The sequence below is a fragment of the Bubalus kerabau genome, chromosome 2 (genome assembly GCF_029407905.1).
Source record: "Bubalus kerabau isolate K-KA32 ecotype Philippines breed swamp buffalo chromosome 2, PCC_UOA_SB_1v2, whole genome shotgun sequence".
NCBI classification, from domain to species: domain Eukaryota; kingdom Metazoa; phylum Chordata; class Mammalia; order Artiodactyla; family Bovidae; genus Bubalus; species Bubalus kerabau.
In genome coordinates, this window is record NC_073625.1 from 167085965 (window position 1) to 167092839 (window position 6875).

Consider the following 6875-nt stretch of genomic DNA (forward strand, 5'->3'; position numbering starts at 1 on the left):
CTAGGGAAAATAAAAACAATTTGAAACATAATGGGTTAAAATGTAAGTGTTTAGTGGTGAGTTGGTACTTATTTAATATTGACTCAAAAGACATAAAATTGTGGATAAAATAATATGGAATCTGAGATTTCCTTCGAAAGACTACAAGGGGTAGGGAGTGGCTGCTGCTGCTGCTAAGTCACTTCAGTCGTGTCCGACTCTGTGTGACCCCCTAGAAGTCAGCCCACGAGGCTCCCCCGTGCCTGGGATTCTCCAGGCAAGAGTACTGGAGTGGGTTGCCATTTCCTTCTCCAATGCAGGAAAGTGAAAAATGAGAGTGAAGTCGCTCAGTCATGTCCGACTCTTAGCGACCCCATGGACTGCAGCCCACCAGGCTCCTCCGTCCATGGGATTTTCCAGGCAAGAGTACTGGAGTGGGTTGCCATTGCCTTCTCCAGGGAGTGGCTAAGGATATAGAAAAAACATGTATGGATGTTAGCTGATAATTGCTGAAACTGGATGATGGCTACATAGAGGTTTAAGATGTTTATCAGTTTCTTAAATATTTCAAATGACCCATGATAGCTTTTTAAAAAAGAAATTTAAAAAATAAGTGACCTGTTTTCATGAAGATGGTACCAAATGCAAAGAAGTAAGCCCCAGGCCCTCCCAATGTCATAGCCAAAGCAAAGACTTTGATGGCCAAGAAAGCAGTGTTGAAAGGCATTCACAGCCACCAAAAAAAAAAAAAAGAAAAAAGGAAAGGAAAAAAATCCAAAGGTCATCCACTTCCTGAAGGTCCAAAACACTGCAGCTTAGGAGGCAGCCCAAATACCCTTGGAAGAGCGCCCCCTAGGAGAAGCAAGTTTGACCACTATGCCTTCATAAAGTTCCCCTCACCATGGAGTCAGCCAGGAAGAAAATTGAAGACAGCAGCACACTGCTGCTCATTGTGAATGTCAAGGCCAACAAGCACCAAATTAAACAGGCTTTGAGGAAGTTCTCTGACATGGACAGGCTAAAGTCAACACTCTGCTCAGGCCTGATGGAGAGAAGAAGGCATATGTTCAACTGGCTCCTGACTATGATGCTTTAGATGTTGCCAGCAAAATTGGGATCATTAAAACTGAGTCCAGCTGGCTAATTCTAAACATAAGTCTTCGGATTCATTTTGATATTTGGCAAAACTAATACAATTATGTAAAGTTTAAAAATAAAATAAAATTAAAAAAATAAAATAAAATAAATAAAACTGGAATCCTCTAACAAGGAAAAAAAATAAAAATAAAAATAAATAAACATAAGTCTTCACTATTATAAATAAATAAATAATAAAAGTAAGTTAAAAAGGGGTGGAGAGTAGGCATAAAAGAGACTCTTAATTAAAGTGTCTATATAATTTACTGTCCAAACTGGAACATGTCAGGAATGAAAGGAGACAATATTAATACATAATAACTGGTACATGCCTAAGCCAGTGCTAAGCTGGGAAGTCCTGGATGTATGGTCATTCTGCTTTTAACCAGCAGGTTTCAAATATCAGGCTACTGAGATTTAAGATTTGTTGCAAAAACAGGAAATATAGAGAACAACCTGTAGTTGAGAACATTTAGATCATTAGCAACCAGTTGTTTTTAAGTCTGAAAGAACCAGTCTCAAATCATCGCCATCACCACTGATCCATCTGGACCAGAAGTCACAAACTGATGGCCTGGCGTCGGATCCAGCTTGCAGATGTGTTTGCATTGGCCTGCAATGTATTGGGTTACAGAGTACTTTTCTTAAAGTATTGAGTTTGTTGCCAACATTTCCAAGCTGAACGATGTCATGTTAAAATCCAGATTCCTAGCTTCTCTTCAAACACTTGAGTATTGAGAGCAGGCAGACATTCTCACATGGCAACTGACGAGCAGAGCTTTCTCTCCCTGCTCCACCCCAGTCCTCATCTCCCTCCAGTGATTTCTAATACCAGGCTGCTTTGCTTGGTTTCTTCTTGGACTCCTACAGATACCTGACTTTTCAACCTTCATACTAGACCAAGCTCTCATCCTCAGAACAATGAAAAGTGAGGTTGGCTGCAGAAGCTGTCATTTTATAAACCATCAAAAATAGAAATCAACCAACCCAGATACTAAATGGGAAATTTTCTGAAGATTTGTAGGGGATGTACTATTACTACTCTTTAAATAGGCCTAACAATAACAACAACCAACTAATTCTATTCAGAAAATTCCTCTTTAATTTTTCTACAGTTCAGATCATTTCGTATTTCCCAAGTCACATAGCCTGAATGGTATAAGTAAAGCTTCCAGAAATTCCCTTACTAAAAAATACAATAGCCAATCTACAGCCCATTGGCAAAATGAACAACTGAAGGTCCACCCCAATGACGGTTATCCACCCTGCTTCTTTCCACAAGCCTGAAACATCATTGAGTGTGTGATTGTTAACAGATCTTCATTAATTACAAGTTTCATAAACAGGTGTGCAATGTGGGAGGTTGGGGAGAGACAGCTTCTGTCTTCATAAGAGTTTGGAACTAAAAGAGGTTTCTAGCTAGAAAGCATTCCAAAATAGGATGAATTATTTTGACAGTAGAGAGAATAGCATCAGAAGGCAAGGATGTTCGTCCTGGAGATTGGTACCCAAACAACACTGGTACTTAGAAGAAAGGAAATGGAGAACTATATACTTGGTTTCATAACCAAATTATGAGAACTTACATGTTTTGAAAAAATTATATTATGGCAGAAGACTCTGTGGCCTGAAGGGGGTCTCTTAGGATTCAGAGAACTGTGTTTGCTTGTGTAGTGTTGGTCCAAATCCAAGGAGAGTTGTCAAAGATGAGTTTAGGACTCTTTCTTTTCTACTTGTTTCCTTATGAAATTTTCACTGCAGCCAGGCTGCGGTCCACTGTTGTCTCCATATAGACTATTCAAAATGCTTTGGCCTTTCCTATGATTTTTGGATTTCCACTTAACATTTCATTTCATTTGTATTAGTGTTTGAGGGTAGGGATAACTGACATTCTTACTACTAAAACAGAGAACCATCTGTTTAGAGAACCATCTTAAACACTTTGTGGTCATTTATGTAACTGAAAACTATGGAATGATTAAGAGAAGTAAGATAAGCTATAAAGAATAGCATGGGGACTTCCCTCATGGTCCAGCAATTAAGAATCCGCCTTGTAATGCAGGGGATACAGGTTCAGTCTCTGGTTGGTGAACTAAGAGCCCACATGCGGTGAAGAAACTAAGCCCCTGTCCCGCAACTAGGGTCCATGCACCAAAACAACAATACAGCAAAGACCCCACGTGCTACTACTAAGACCCAAGGCAACCAAATAAATAAATACATAAATAAATATATATCTAAAAAGAATAGTATGACTCCCTTGCACATATTGTTCTGAGAAAAATCTGCAGAAAACAATACCACTTTATTCATCTTATATACTCATTGTGTCCAGTTCTTTTCTTCCTTTGTCTCCTTCAAACCCGCTGCAAAGATATCTTTATCTCTACCACCACAATCGCAACAGTTTACATCAAATAGCCTCTACTTTACTGAATCAGACAAATGATCACTTCATATATCTGATGGCCTATAATCAATATTTTACACAGCCCATCATTCCTTCCTTCTTGAAAGACTTTCTTCCCTTCACCTGGCTTCCTGGACACCACCCTATCTTGGATGTCCTTTCTCATTGTTTCTTAGCCTCCTTTGCTAATTCTTGCATATCTCTAAGACTCCTAAATATTGGGGTGCCAAAGATGGGATTTGCATGTGTGCTAAGTCACTTCAGTCATGTCTGACTCTGCAACACTATGGACTGTAGCCTGCTACACTCCTCTGTCCACGAGATTCTCCAAGCAAGAATACTGGAGTGGGTTGCCATGCCCTCCTCCAGGGAATATTCCCAACCCAGGGATCGAACCTGCATCTCTTTTGTCTCCTGCATTGGCAGGCAGGTTCTCTACCACTAGTGCCACCTAGAAAGCCCACAGGAAGACTTCTAAATATTGGGGTGCCAAAGATGGGCTTTAAACCTCTTCTTTTGTACCTTTAAATTCATTTCTCTGTGGTCTCACTCAGTCTCAAGGCTGGAAATACTGTCACTATGCTGATCACTCAAATTCAACTGCCTGCTCAACCACTCCACCCAAATGTCTAAAGTGAAAGTGTTAGGTTCTCAGTCATGTCTGACTCTTTGCGACACCATGGACTGCAGCCTGCCAGGCTCCTCTGTGAATTTTCAAGGCAAGAATACTGGCATGGGTAGCCATTCCTTTCTCCAGGGGATCTTCCTGACCCATGGATTGAACCCCAATTTCCTGCATTCTTTACCATGGCATCTTTAACATTCTCAAAACCACATTCCTGACTTTCCCACCCACCCACCCACACACACACACACATACATACTAAAAACCTTCTCCTTCCACAGTCTTCTGTATCTCAGCTAATGAAAACTCCATTCCTGTTATTCAAGTTCAAGAACTTGTTGTCAACCCTGTCTTCTTTCTTTCTCTCACGTGGACATCTAATCTATAAGAAACCTCTGTTGGCTCTATCTTCAGAACCAATCCACAATCTTGACTACTCACCACTTACCTGCTACATACTTCTTTGTCAAAGTCACTGTGAGCTCTTGCCTGGATCACAGCAACAGCTTCCTAACATCCAACCACTGCCAGTCTCCTTCAGTCTGGTCTCAACACAGAAATCATAATGATCCACATAAAATGTGTCAGATCAGGGATTTCCCTGGTGGTCCAGTGGCTAAGACTCTGTGCTCCCAATGCAGGGCGCCCGGCCTGGTCAGGGAACTAGATCCCACCTGCTGCAACTAAGAGCTCACGCTGCAGCAAAAACGTCCAGCATGCCACACTAAGACATGGCACAGCCAAATAAATAATTTTTTTTTTAATGTCAGATCAGGTTACTCTGCCCAAAACCTTACAGTGTCTTTTACTTCACAGAGAATAAAAGCCAAAGGCCTTTAACTTGTTGGTGATAACCTGAATGATCAGTCACCCACCTCCTTCCCCCAGCTCCCAGTATTTCTCAGTCACCCTGACCGCTCCCACTCTCTCCTCATTCAGTCTGCTTCAGACTCACAGAACCTCTTCGTGTTTTTTGAACATGCATGTCACTTGATGTTCCCTCTGCTTAGAATGTCCTTTCTCTAGATGACCTCTTACTAGTCTTGGCTCAAATCTCACCTCAGTTGGAGTTCTTCTCTGACCACTGTAATTGTTCCCTACTTATCCTCAGGATTTATTTTTTGGGGACAGCAATTATGATCTTATCAAATATAAAACTTATTTAGTTTTATCTCTGCATACCCTAGAAGGTAAACTCCATGCAGGCAAGAATTTTTTAATTCATTTTATTTTTTTATCCATTTCATTAAATGCTAAATTCCCAGTGCACAACTGTGTGTATGTGTGTGCTCAATCACATCTGACTCTTTGCGACCCCATGGGCTGTGGTCCACCAGGCTCCTCTGTCCATGGAATTTTCCAGGCAGGAATAATGGAGTGAAGGGATTTGACCCCTTCCCAACCCAGGGATCAAATCCGCATCTCTTGAGTCCTCTGCATTGGCAGGCGGATTCTTCATCACTGTACCCCATAAGAAGCCCATGAGTATATGTGCATATCTCCAAACCTAGTTTAGCTCTAGGGAGAGCAGTGGTGGGGTAGGAGGGTTGGTAAATGGGCTCAGGATTGGTGTGGCTGGAAAGTCTATAAATATGGTACTTTATCTTTATAAGGACTGTTTTAAGCTTTTAAGTCTGATACAGTCATTAATTCTTTTTATGTAATGGGGGATTGATTATTTCTTAATAATTACCTAATGTATCACAGGTACTACTATGTAGCCCCTATCTGCTGTTCCCATACTCCAGCTACATCTGACTGGATCAGTTGTTATTATTTAGTCAATACGTCATATCTAACTCTTTTACAACCCCATGTACTGTAGCCTGCCAGGCTCCTCTGTCCATAGGGTTCTCCAGGCAAGAACACTGGAGTGGGTTGCTATGCCCTCCTCCAGGGGATCTTCAGGATAGAACCTGCATCTCCTGCATCGGCAGGCAGATTCTTTACCACTAAACCACTAGGGAAGCCGACTGGACTAGAGTATATATCTAATTAAAGGTGGGAAAAAAAGCAGATCATCTCTCCCAGGAATTTGGAATAGAGATGTGGAGAGATTAAGTCAGTCAGAGAACTGTGAAGACTGAAACTATAGACCATGTAGAGTCTGAGACTATTATCAACCAACACCATATGTAAAGTGAATTTTTAGACACACAAAAAAACCATAATTAAGGAAAGAAAGCTTATGAGAAGGAAGAACAGAATAGATGGTGCAGATATATAGAGACAGAGAGACATCTGGTCTTCCACTTTTCAGTGTCATCCACATATCTAAGCTCTGTTTCATTTACTCATGCTCTTTCCTAACAGTAAAACCCTTTATCATGAGCTACTTTAAACAGAACTGGATTCCTTACAATGTTAGACTCTTAACTTAAATATCCACTATATTTTCCATGGTACAAACTAAGACAATATTCCAACACTTGAAAAAATATATAAAATACAGAAAAAGGTTCTCAATGCTGAATCCACTGCTTTTAATTTTAAAAAGTATAAGAAGGTGAAAACCAAGTCTGATTCTTGCCTTTGCAGGATTGCTCATATTCACATTAATTTGCATGACCTCATTATTTAATTTTAAGTTTGATCACTATTAAAGCTATTATTTAACATTTATTCAGCAAAAGCGCCTTAATTCTGCCATACATTCCCATCCATTAAAACAGCTGTTTTGAGCCTAAATATCCCAAGCCCTTGGTGAGAAGAGTTGTATGTAAT

General features: G+C 40.5%; 1 pseudogene; it reads left to right on the forward strand.

Annotated features, from left to right (window-relative positions):
* Nucleotides 1-605: 605 nt before the first annotated feature.
* Nucleotides 606-1578, forward strand: LOC129644515 (60S ribosomal protein L23a-like; annotated as a pseudogene).
* The last annotated feature ends 5297 nt before the right edge of the window (nucleotides 1579-6875 follow it).